Below are 11,475 nucleotides of genomic sequence, written 5' to 3' on the forward strand. Positions count from 1 at the left end.
AATCGATTGGCATTAAGTTAGAGGCTCAGCTATCCTGTCAATCGATTGCCCAATCGATTGCCCAATTGATTGAATTAAGCCCAGAATTCAAATTTCACTAAAAACCTTCAGGAAATCGATTTGGAAATCGATTGGCTTAGTAGAAATTCTTATTTTGAGTTAGTTAACAGATTGCTCAATTGATTTAATAATGTCTTGGTCTGTTATGTATTACTTGATGGATTGAGAACTTTATTTTGATTTCATTTTTATTTGGCATGTGTTATATGAACTTTTAGCATATGGAAAACCCTTTTAAGGTGCATGCTAAGTTGAAAGGTTATTTTGTGCATTTAAAAACTTAAATGTTATGTGTTAATTGTTAATTTCGGTTGGTGACCCTTTACAACTATTGTGGAAATCTGGACTTTGCCCTCAGATGAGAGCCACGACAATCCTACCGGTTCGTACCCTGTGGATGGGAATGTAGAGGGGAATGCCTGACTGGAGCTATGTTAGGAGGATCTTACGGGGCGCGTGGAGATCACTCAGGGTGTATAGCTATAGTTTTTTGTAGAATGATCAGATTAGGATGACATAGAGGGAACATATGTCTTTCTTTGGGATTACGTTATTTTGATTTAGAAAACTGTACCTTTACTAATATTGTCAGTATGACATCTGATTTGAATGGGTTCCATGTATCATCTGTTGTTGTGTAAATACTTTGGATTCATATATTTTGAGAAACTTTTCCGCTGCTTGTAAATTATAATGACTCAATTATTTATCCAAAGGTATTTCTTTATTTAATTCTCTGATTTATTTTAATTTCTTTTGAAAAAAAAAATACACCCTCGCTTTGAAAATCGGGGTGTTACAGTTTGTCTAATAAGTGCAAACGTTTCAATGGATTTAGATTTTAGGTCATTTTGGTATTTTCTAAATTTATTGTAGTACATTTTGGCTCATAGGAAACATAGACCATCCATTAAGTTCATAAGTCTCAATGGATAAAGATTTTAGGTCATTTTTTGCTTTACTAGGATTATTCAAGTTTATTTGGGTTTTTAGTCAATGTAGTTTGTCTAATAAGTGCATTAGTTTCAATGGATTAAGATATTAAGTCATTTAAGTCTTTAGTAGGTTTTTTTTAATCTATTTTTTCATCTTCTTAGTTTGTCCAGTAAGTACATAAGTCTCAATGGATTAAGATTTTACATCATCTTAGTCTTTACTAGGTTTATTATTGTCTATTTTAGTTCTTAGTCAATGTTTTTCATCTAAGAACTCCATTAGTTTCAATGGATTAACATTTTTTGTAATTTTGATCTGTAATAGGTTTATTTTTTTCAATTTTGGTTCTTAGTCAATATAGTTCGGCAAATAAGTAGTTTCATTTCAATGGATTAAGATTTTAGGTCATTTTGGTCTTTAATAGGTTTATTCTAATCCTTTAAGGTTCCTAGGCATTAAAGCTCGTGCAGTATGTTCATAAATCTCAATGGATTAAGATTGTAGGCCATTTTGGTGTTTTCAAAGTTTATTCTAGTATATTTTTGTTTTTATTTAAAGTAGTTTGTCGAATAAGTGCATTAGTTTCAGTGGATAAAGATTTTAGGTCATTTTTGTCTTTAATAGGTTTTCTATAGTCTATTTTTGTTTTTGTCGATGTAGTTTATCGTATAAGTTAATAAGTTTCAATGGCTTTAGATTTTAGGTCATTGATCCGCTGTCGTGCACGGGCCAAATACAATTGATAAAAAGTAAATAGAGGTAATAACTCGAGTCGTTTCGCAAGGACTTCCGATATAATAATATTAACTAAATTCAAAGTTGAAATTCAAAAGGAGTTTTTTTTATATATTTATTTTAACAGATGAGCAAAACGATTAATCCACTTATTCGAGTTTCAGACCTATCACATATTCTATCAATGAGTTTAATTTCCAATTCGCGATTTTATTCTTATTTGACTATAGAATTAATCAAACAAGCATAATCAATCCAATGTGAATTTGGTTTCTTTGATTGGATTAAGCATCACAATCATCAAAATATTACAATTAACGATCAAGCGTCGCAGAATTATAATTCAATTCAATTAGAAACCGAAATCAAATTATGTCAAATGAATTTAATCGATCCTGTTGAAATTCAATTTAGGAAATCAGAATATCAATATATTCAAACAAATAGAAATAAATTCATGAAGCGAAATTGACATTGTAACTTGAATCTCAAGGTGTTGTTAAAACTTTGAACTCGTGGAATAATCTTATAAAATTAGCCTTTCATGAAATTAAAATAAAAAATGTTTATTTCTTGTAATTCGTCAAATAAGTTCTTAAGTCTCAGTGGATTAAGAATTTAGGTAATTTTGTTCTTTAGCAGGTTTATTCTAATCCATTTTGATTCTTAGGCAATGTAGTTCGATAAATTAGTGCATAAGTCTCAATGGATTACAAATTTAGGTCATTTTGATTTTTTATAGATTTGTTCTAAACCATTTTGATTCTTAGGAAATCTAATTCGTTCAATGGGTTCATAGGTATCAATGGATTAATAATTTAGGTCATTTTGGTTTTTAATTGGTTTATTTTAATTCATTTAGATTCTTAGGCAATGTAGTTTGTCCAAGAAGTATATAGATCTCAACGAATTAAGATTTTAGGTCATTTTGCTCTTTAATCGGTTTATTCTAATCAGTTTTCATTCTTAGGCAATTTAGTTCGTCCAATAAGTGTCTAATATTCAATATATTTTATGTCGTTTCGGTCGTTTAAAAGTCTATTCTAGTCAAATTTTGTTCTTAGTAAACGTAGTTCATCTATTAAGTCCACTAGTTTCAATGGAATAGGATTCTAGTTCATTGTTGTCCATAATAGGTTTTATTCTAATCCCTTTTGATTCTTAGGCAATGTAGTTAGTCAAATAAGTGCATAGTTCCCTATGGATTAAAATTTTAGGTCGTTTTGGTCTTTTCAATTTTTATTCTAGTCCATTTTGGTTCTTAGTTAGTGAGGTTGATCTACTAAGTACACTAGTTTCAATGGATTAGGATTTTTGTTTGTTGTTGTCCATAATAGGTTTTATTCTAATCCCTTTTGAATCTTAGGCAATGTAGTTAGTCCAATAAGTGCATAGTTCTCAATGGATTAAAATTTTAGGTCGTTTTGGTCTTTTCAAATTTTATTCTAGTCCATTTTGGTTCTTAGTTCGTCCAATAAGTGCATATGTCTCAATGGATTAAGATTTTTGGTCATTTTGGTATTAATAGGTTTATTCTAATCCATTATGATTCTTAAGCACTTTAGTTAGTCCAATAAGTGGATAATGTCCAATGGATTAAGATGTTAGGTCATTTATGTCATTTCAAAGTTTATTCTAGTCCATTTTGGTTCTTAGTTAGTGTGGTTGATCTACTAAGTGCATTAGCTTCAATGGATTAGGATTTTAGTCCGTTTTTGTCTCCAATTTGTTTATTCTAATCTATTTTAATTCTTAGGCAATGTAGTTAGTCAATTAAGTGCATAGGTCTCAATGGATTAAGATTTTAGCTCAATTTGGTCTTTAATAGGTTTATTCTAATCCATTTAAATTCTTAGACACTTTAGTTCTTCCAATTAGTGCATAAGTCTTAATGGAAGTTCAACTTTATGTCATTTATTCTATAATATGTTTATTTTAATCCTTTGTTTTTTGGTTCTCATTGTAATTCGTCCAATAAGTGCATAAGTTTAATGGATTAAGAATATTAGTCAATTTTGGTATTTAATTGGTTTTTTCTAATCAAATTATATTCTTAGACATTATAGCTCAATAATAAGTGCATAAGTCTCAATGGATTATGATTTTAGGTCAATAATAGGTTTATTAAAATCCATTTTGGTTTTATTAGGAAAAGTAGTTCGTCCGATAAGTGCATATGTCTCAATGGATTAAGATTTTTGGTCATTTTGGTATTAATAGGTTTATTCTAATTCATTATGATTCTTAAGCACTTTAGTTAGTCCAATAAGTGGATAATGTCCAATGGATTAAGATGTTAGGTCATTTATGTCATTTCAAAGTTTATTTTAGTCCATTTTGGTTCTTAGTCAATGTAGTTCATATGTGAAGAGCACTAGTTTCAATGTGTAACACCCTGATTTTTAGCAGCGTGAGTGCATTTTTTTTTAAAAAAAAACAACTTAATAAAATAATTTATCGTAACACAAAATGATAAGAATCATAAATAATTACATCATATATACAAACTAGCTAAAATAGTTTTTGGGACGATAATCCAAAGTATACAAATAGAAAATACACCGGGGCAATGAGACCTATCAGACATCGCTCATACCCCCTGGGGTATTCTTGGCAGACACATGTACAAAAGTACAACTCCAAGAATGTTATCCCCCCCATGGTCACGTCAAAAAAATGGAACATGGACCCACCAAACAAAAGTCAATTGTCAATATATGTTATAGATACAGTCATCCCAACACAAAATAAGTACAACCACCAAAAGAAAGACATTAAGTTCCTATACAACAAAAACTAATCTGATCATCCACTAGCAACTACAATAATAAAGGTGACCTCCACACATTGCACAAGTCCCATATGACACGCTATCTCTTTTTGAACTAAACTCCTTCTCATCAACATCCATAGAAGGATCGGTCTCCTCAGAAGTCAGATCCACCAACAAGATAGGTGGCTTCAGTGGTGTTGGAATCTCAAATCAGATCATTACTTCAGTGACAGTCGGTAGGGGATCATTCACCGAAAATGGAAACTCTAACTCGACCCACTTAGATGGTCCTGCCATATCTCTTCCCACTGGCATCGGCCCCTTATCCTTTCCGCCAGTCCCCAGCCCAACCAATGTATCTCCAGCTCTTACGGTGGCCTCTACATTAACTCTAACTGAGGAATCCTCTGCATCTTCCCATGCTCCACTCATCTCGAGCACCAACCCTGAAGGTACCGGATATTCGATTCTCTTGCGAGTGAGATCCACGAGGTATACTGCTCCAGCTCTCCAACTTGTCCTCACTACCCTCCCCGTATAAGTAGCCCCTGCTTGAGATGGGGTCGTATACACAAGCAGTCGACGAGTCTCAATCAGGGAAGTCTAACGATGTTTCCGTCGTCAAGTTAACACCTTGTGGCCTCGTAAGGATAAGATGGACCAAATCAACTGATGGAACCATCCCGCGGCCCATCACGGTCACCACATAACACCGTGGCCATCATGGTTACCACTAACATTGTCGCCCATCACGGTCACCACTAACACTGTGGCCCATCGCGATCACCACTAGCTATGAAATGCATGAGCATACTCTGACTCTTTTCACAATAATCATTATGTAAATACATCTATTAAAAGAATCCCCTTTTAATACTCATTTAACACTAATAATTTTCATACTTAACATAGAGCACACTCAAGACAGATTTTCCTCAATAAAATTCATACATATAACAACACGTATTTTCACTAAAGAATATATAATTACGTCAATATTAATCATCAATTCATAACATGTAACAATACGTAGTTTCAATATATATATATATATATATATATATTCACGTTAAAATTAATAATCAGACATTCATACATTAATCATTCATCAATCACACATATAGGTTCCCTATATGCAAATTAAAAATTTGGAAGGAGCCCTTATCTTAGTTATAGCTTTTACAACCGTTTTCACTACCGTAATCAAAACACGGCGAAAATATCGCTCGTGCCGACACCTCATATAAATTAGCTCCCAAGCACCGTAGTGTATAAAATCATCATTACACTCATCACATCACTCGCTTCTCAAACTACTTTAAATAAAATATTTACTATGGTCGAAACTCAATTAACAGATGAATTTTTTAGCAACAAGTGACATTTGTTTAAAAAATCCGCCTGGTATTAAATTCTTCGTAACATAATTAAATTATTCCTCGACAAATTATTTTAATCGGGGGTATATATATATATATATATTAAACATATTATTAATTCTAATAAATATGTTTTTGGTACTTAATTCACAAAATAAAATAAAATTGGGCTAAATGTCTCAGCAATTCAACACAAAATACACTAAAATTGCATAAATTAGAAATTTTTTTTAAAAGGTCTTACCCAACGGATTAGGATTTTAGTTCTTTTTGGTCTATAATATGTTCATAGTAATCTATTTTGATTCTTAGGCAACGTAGTTCTTCCAATAAATGCATATGTCTCAACGAATTAAGATTTTAGGTCAATCGTAGGTATATTTCATTCCATTTTGATTCTTTGGCAATGTAGTTCATCCAATATATTCAATGGATTAAGATGTTACATCATTTTTTTCATTTCAAATTTGTTCTAGTCCATTTTGGTTCTAAGTCATTGTAGTTCATCTATTAAGTGCACTAGTTTCCATGGATTAGGATTTTAGTTCATTGTTGTCGATAATAGGTTTATTGTAATACCCTTTGATTCTTAGGCAATTTAGTTCGTCTAATTAGTGTATAAGTCTCAATGGATTAACAATTCACATCAGTTTTTGTCTTTCATAGGTTTAATCCAATCCATTTTGATTCTTGACATTGTAGTTTGTCCTATAACTTCATAGGTCTCAATGGATTAAAAGTATAGGTCGTTTTGGTCTTTTAAATCTTTATTCTAGATCATTTTGATTCTTAGTTAGTGAAGTTGATCTACTAAGTGCACTAGTTTCTATGGATTATGATTTTAGTCCGTTTTGGTCTCAAATAAGTTTATTCTAATCCACTTTGATTCTTAGGCAATGTAGTTCGTCAATTAAGTGCATAGGTCACAATGGATTAATATTTCAGTTCATTTTGGTCTTGAATAGGTTTATGCTAATCCATTTTAACTCTTAAGCGCTTTAGTTCATCAAATAAGTGCATAAGTCTCAATGGAGTAAAATTTTAGGTCATTTTGTCTATAATCAATTTATTTTAATCTATTTTTGTTGTTTCTCATTCTTGTTCAACCAATAAGTGCATAAATTTAATGGATTAAGAATATCAGTCAATTTTTGTATTTAATAGGCTTATTCTTATCTATGTTAATTCAAGTACATTTTGGTTTTTAATCAATATAGTTCATCTATTAAGTGCACTAGTTTCAATGGAATAGGATTTTAGTTTTTTTTTTGTGGTATAATAGGTTTATAGTTTGATTCTTAGACAATGTAGTTTGTCCAATAAATGCATAAGTCCCAATGAATTAAAATTTTAGGTCATTTTTTTTCTATAATAGGTTTATTTTAATCTATTTTGGGTTTTTGGCGTATTAGTTTTTCTTATAAGTGTATAAGTCTCAATTGATTAGGAATTTAAATCAATTTTTGTCTTTAATATGGTTATTCTAATCCATTTTGATTCTTAGGCAATGTAGATAGTCTAATAAGTGCACAGTTCTCAATGGATTAAAATTTTATGTCATTTTGGCCTTTTCAATGTTTATTCTAGTCTATTTTGGTTCTAAGTGAGGTTCATCTATTAAGTGCATTAGTTTCAATGGATTAGGAATTTATTCCTTTTTGGTCTCTAATATGTTTATTCTAATCCACTTTGATTTTTAGGCAACATTGTTCATCAATATAGTGCATAGGTCTTAATGGATTAAGATTTTAGGTCAGTTTGGTCTTTAATAGCTTTATTCTAATCAATTTTAATTCTTAGGCACTTTAGTTCTTCCAATAAGTGCATAGGTTTAAATGGATTAAAATTTTAGGTCATTTTAATTGTTAGGAATTTTAGTTCGTCCAATAAGTGCATAAGTTTTAATGGATTTAGATTTTAGGTAAGTTTGTCGTTAATAGGTTTATTTTAATCCATTTCTGTTCTTTCTCATTGTAGTTTGTCCAATAAGTGCATAAGTCTAAATGGATTAATAATTTTTGTCACTTTTTTTGTCTTTAATATGTTTGTTTTAATCCATTTTAATTTTGAGGCAATGCAATTCTACCAATAAGTTCATAAGTCTCAATGTATTAGGATTGCAGGTCATTAACATATATATTCTAATCCATTTTTATTTATTAGGCAAAATAGTTCTTCCAATTAGTGCATAAGTCTCAATGGATTAAGATTTTTGATAATTTTGGTCTTTAATAGGTTTATTCAAAACCGTTTTGATTATTAGGCAATTTATTTTGTCCAATAAGTACATAGGTCTCATTGGTTTAAGACTTTAGTTCTTTTTTGTCGTGAATAGGTTTATTCTAATCCTTTTTAATTGTAAGGAAATTTGGGTCGTCCAATAAGTGTATAAGTCTCAATTGATTTTGATTTTAGGTCTCTTTTTCTATAGTAGGTTTATTGTAATCCATTTTGGTTCTTAGGCAAATGTAACACCCCGATTTTCAAAGCGAGGGTATCTTTTTTTTTTTTCAAAAGAAATTAAACTAAAACAGAGAGATAAATAAGGAAATGCCTTTGGATAAATAATTGAGTCATTATAATTCACAAGCAGCGGAAAAGTTTCTCCAAATATAAATCCAAAGCATTTACACAACAACAAATGGTACATGGAACCCATTCAAATAAGATGTCAAATTGACAATATTAGTATGAGTACAGTTTTCCAAATTAAAATACTCCAACCCAAAAAGAAGGACGTCTAGTCCCTATACATCAACCTAATTTGATCATCCTACCAAAAAACTATACACCCTGAGTGATCTCCACGCGCCCCGTGAGATCCTCCTAACGTAGCTCCAGTCAAGCATTCCCATCTACATTACCATCCGTAGGGTATAAAATAGTAGGGTCGTCCTGACTCTCATCTGAGGGCAAAGCCCAGATTTCCACAATAGTTGTAAAGGGTCACCAACCGAAATTAACAGATAACACATAACATTTAAGTTTTAAATGCACAAAATAACCTTTCAACTAAGCATGCACCTTAAAAGGATTATTCATATGCTAAAAGTTCATGTAATGCTTGCCAATTAAAAATGAAATCAAAATGAAGTTCTCAAACCATCAAGTAATACATAACTGACCAAAGCATTGATAAATCAATTGAGCAATCGATTATCTAACTCAAAATAAGGACTTCTGCTGAGCCAATCGATTGCCAAATCGATTTGGTCAGTTCTGCTGAGTTCCTGCATGACCAAATCGATTTCTAAGTCGATTTTGTCAGTTCTGATGAGTCCCTGGGTTGCCAAATCGATTTCCAAATCGATTTCGGCAGTTTTGCTGAGTTCCTGCCTCTCTGCCAATCGATTTCCAAATCGATTTCTTAAAAGATTTTGAAAGATATATTTATACAATCGATTGGCAAATCGATTAGGTTAAAATAGTGAACTTCCTGCAACTCATCCAATCGATTGGGAAATCGATTTCCCTGCTTATTCTTCCAAAAATACTTAAACTAATTCAATCACACTCACACATAACTCCAAAACTTAACACTTAGCAAAACCCACACAATCACCACGACGAATTGGCTTTCGAAATAGTTTTACAATTCATCGCACTCAGACACGATAATCAATACATAACACTTAGCAATTTCAACACAATTACCACGACAAACATTAAGCACTCAATCATAAACTTGATTCAAACACGACCCGTGTGCCAAGCACCCTAATGCAATGCGTATATGCCAAAATGCATGGACTCGGAATTCCAAACCAAAACCCTCCTCGAAGGGCCGTAAATCATAATTGTACCGCCTATCGCAGGCCAAAGTACCAATTACCGAGGTGCCACCTATCACGGGTCAGCACAACCTACTAAACGTAAACCGTAAACGTACCACCTATCACGGGTCAGTACAGTTTACCGAGGTGCCACCTATCACGGGTCAGCACGATTTACTAAAAGAAAAAGCGTAAGTCGTAAACGTACCGCCTATCACAGGCCAATACAGTTTACCGAGGTGCCACCTATCACGGGTCAACACAACCTACTAAACGTAAATCGTAAACGTACTACCTATCACGGGTCAGTACAGTTTACCGAGGTGCCACCTATCACAGGTTCAACACAATTTACCAAAATTAAATGCATGAGCATACACAGACTTCATCCACAACAATCGTTAAGCAAATGCAGATATTAAAAGATTCCCCATTTTTAATACTCATTTGACTTAAGCGATTTTCACAACAAACATTAAGCAAACAGAAATATTAAGAGATTCCCCATTCTTAATACTCTTTTGACTTAAGCGATTTTCAAAACAAACTTTAAGTAAACAGAAATATTAAGAGATTCCCCATTCTTAATACTCTTTTGACTTAAGCGATTTTCAAAACAAACTTTAAGTAAACAGAAATATTAAGAGATTCCCCATTCTTAATACTCTTTTGACTTAAGCGATTTTCAAAACAAACTTTAAGTAAACAGAAATATTAAGAGATTCCCCATTCTTAATACTCATTTAACTTAATGATTTTCAAAACAAAACATTAGGAAACCGAGACATTAAGAGATTCCCCATTCTTAACGCCCAGTTAACTTAAACGATTTTCCAAAACAACATTAAGTAAACCGAGATATTAAAAGATTCCCCATTTTTAATACTCGTTTAACTCTAATGGTTTTCACGCCAACATTAAGTAAACGGAGACATTAAGAGATTCCCCATTCTTAATACTCATTTAACTTGATGATTTTCAAAACAAAACATTAAGTAACCGAGACATTAAGAGATTCCCCATTCTTAACGCCCAGTTAACTTAAACGATTTTCCAAAACAACATTAAGTAAACCGAGATATTAAAAGATTCCCCATTTTTAATACTCGTTTAACTCTAATGGTTTTCAAATTTCACAACAAAACCAACTCAAAACATATTATCAAATTACATCGGTATTAACTTAGAACACGTCAAATACGACGAACACAAATCAACACAACATAACACTCAAACACATCAAATTTCATTTACCCATAATCATACACAAATGAGTTAAGTTCATTTTCTACGAAACACCCCTCAATATCGTCAAGACCTAACTCTAAGACTTTACCCACAGAACCTTAGATTCGTTTTCCCTAAATCAATACATTCAACCCTAGAGTGGTAGTGAGCAACTTTCCCTTCTATCTCTTCGCGGAATGAAGCTTAGATCTAGATGAAACGGAGGGGTTTGTGTTTGATGGTTTTGAAATCCCTAACACCGTTTTTCTTCGTTTTCGAATCAACGAGGGAGAGTGAAGTTAAGAGATCCTTATCCTATCGCTCACCAAGCTATGGGTTTCTAATCTTGAAGAAAGGAAGCAAAGAAAAACGAAAATGGAGGAGGGAGGAATTTTGATCGCGTGAGTAACAGAGGAGGAAGATGGAAAATCTGATTTTCCTTCCTTTCTTTTTCTTTCCTTTGTTTTTCCTTTCTACCTTTTTCCTTCTTTCCTTTTTATATCATTTCCTTTTCCTTTTCCTTCCTTCTAATTTCCTTTCTTTCTTTTTCTCTCCAAACAAACATATATATATATATTAATTACTTTTAACA

This window comes from Cicer arietinum, chromosome 7 (assembly GCF_000331145.2).
Source record: "Cicer arietinum cultivar CDC Frontier isolate Library 1 chromosome 7, Cicar.CDCFrontier_v2.0, whole genome shotgun sequence".
NCBI lineage: Eukaryota > Viridiplantae > Streptophyta > Magnoliopsida > Fabales > Fabaceae > Cicer > Cicer arietinum.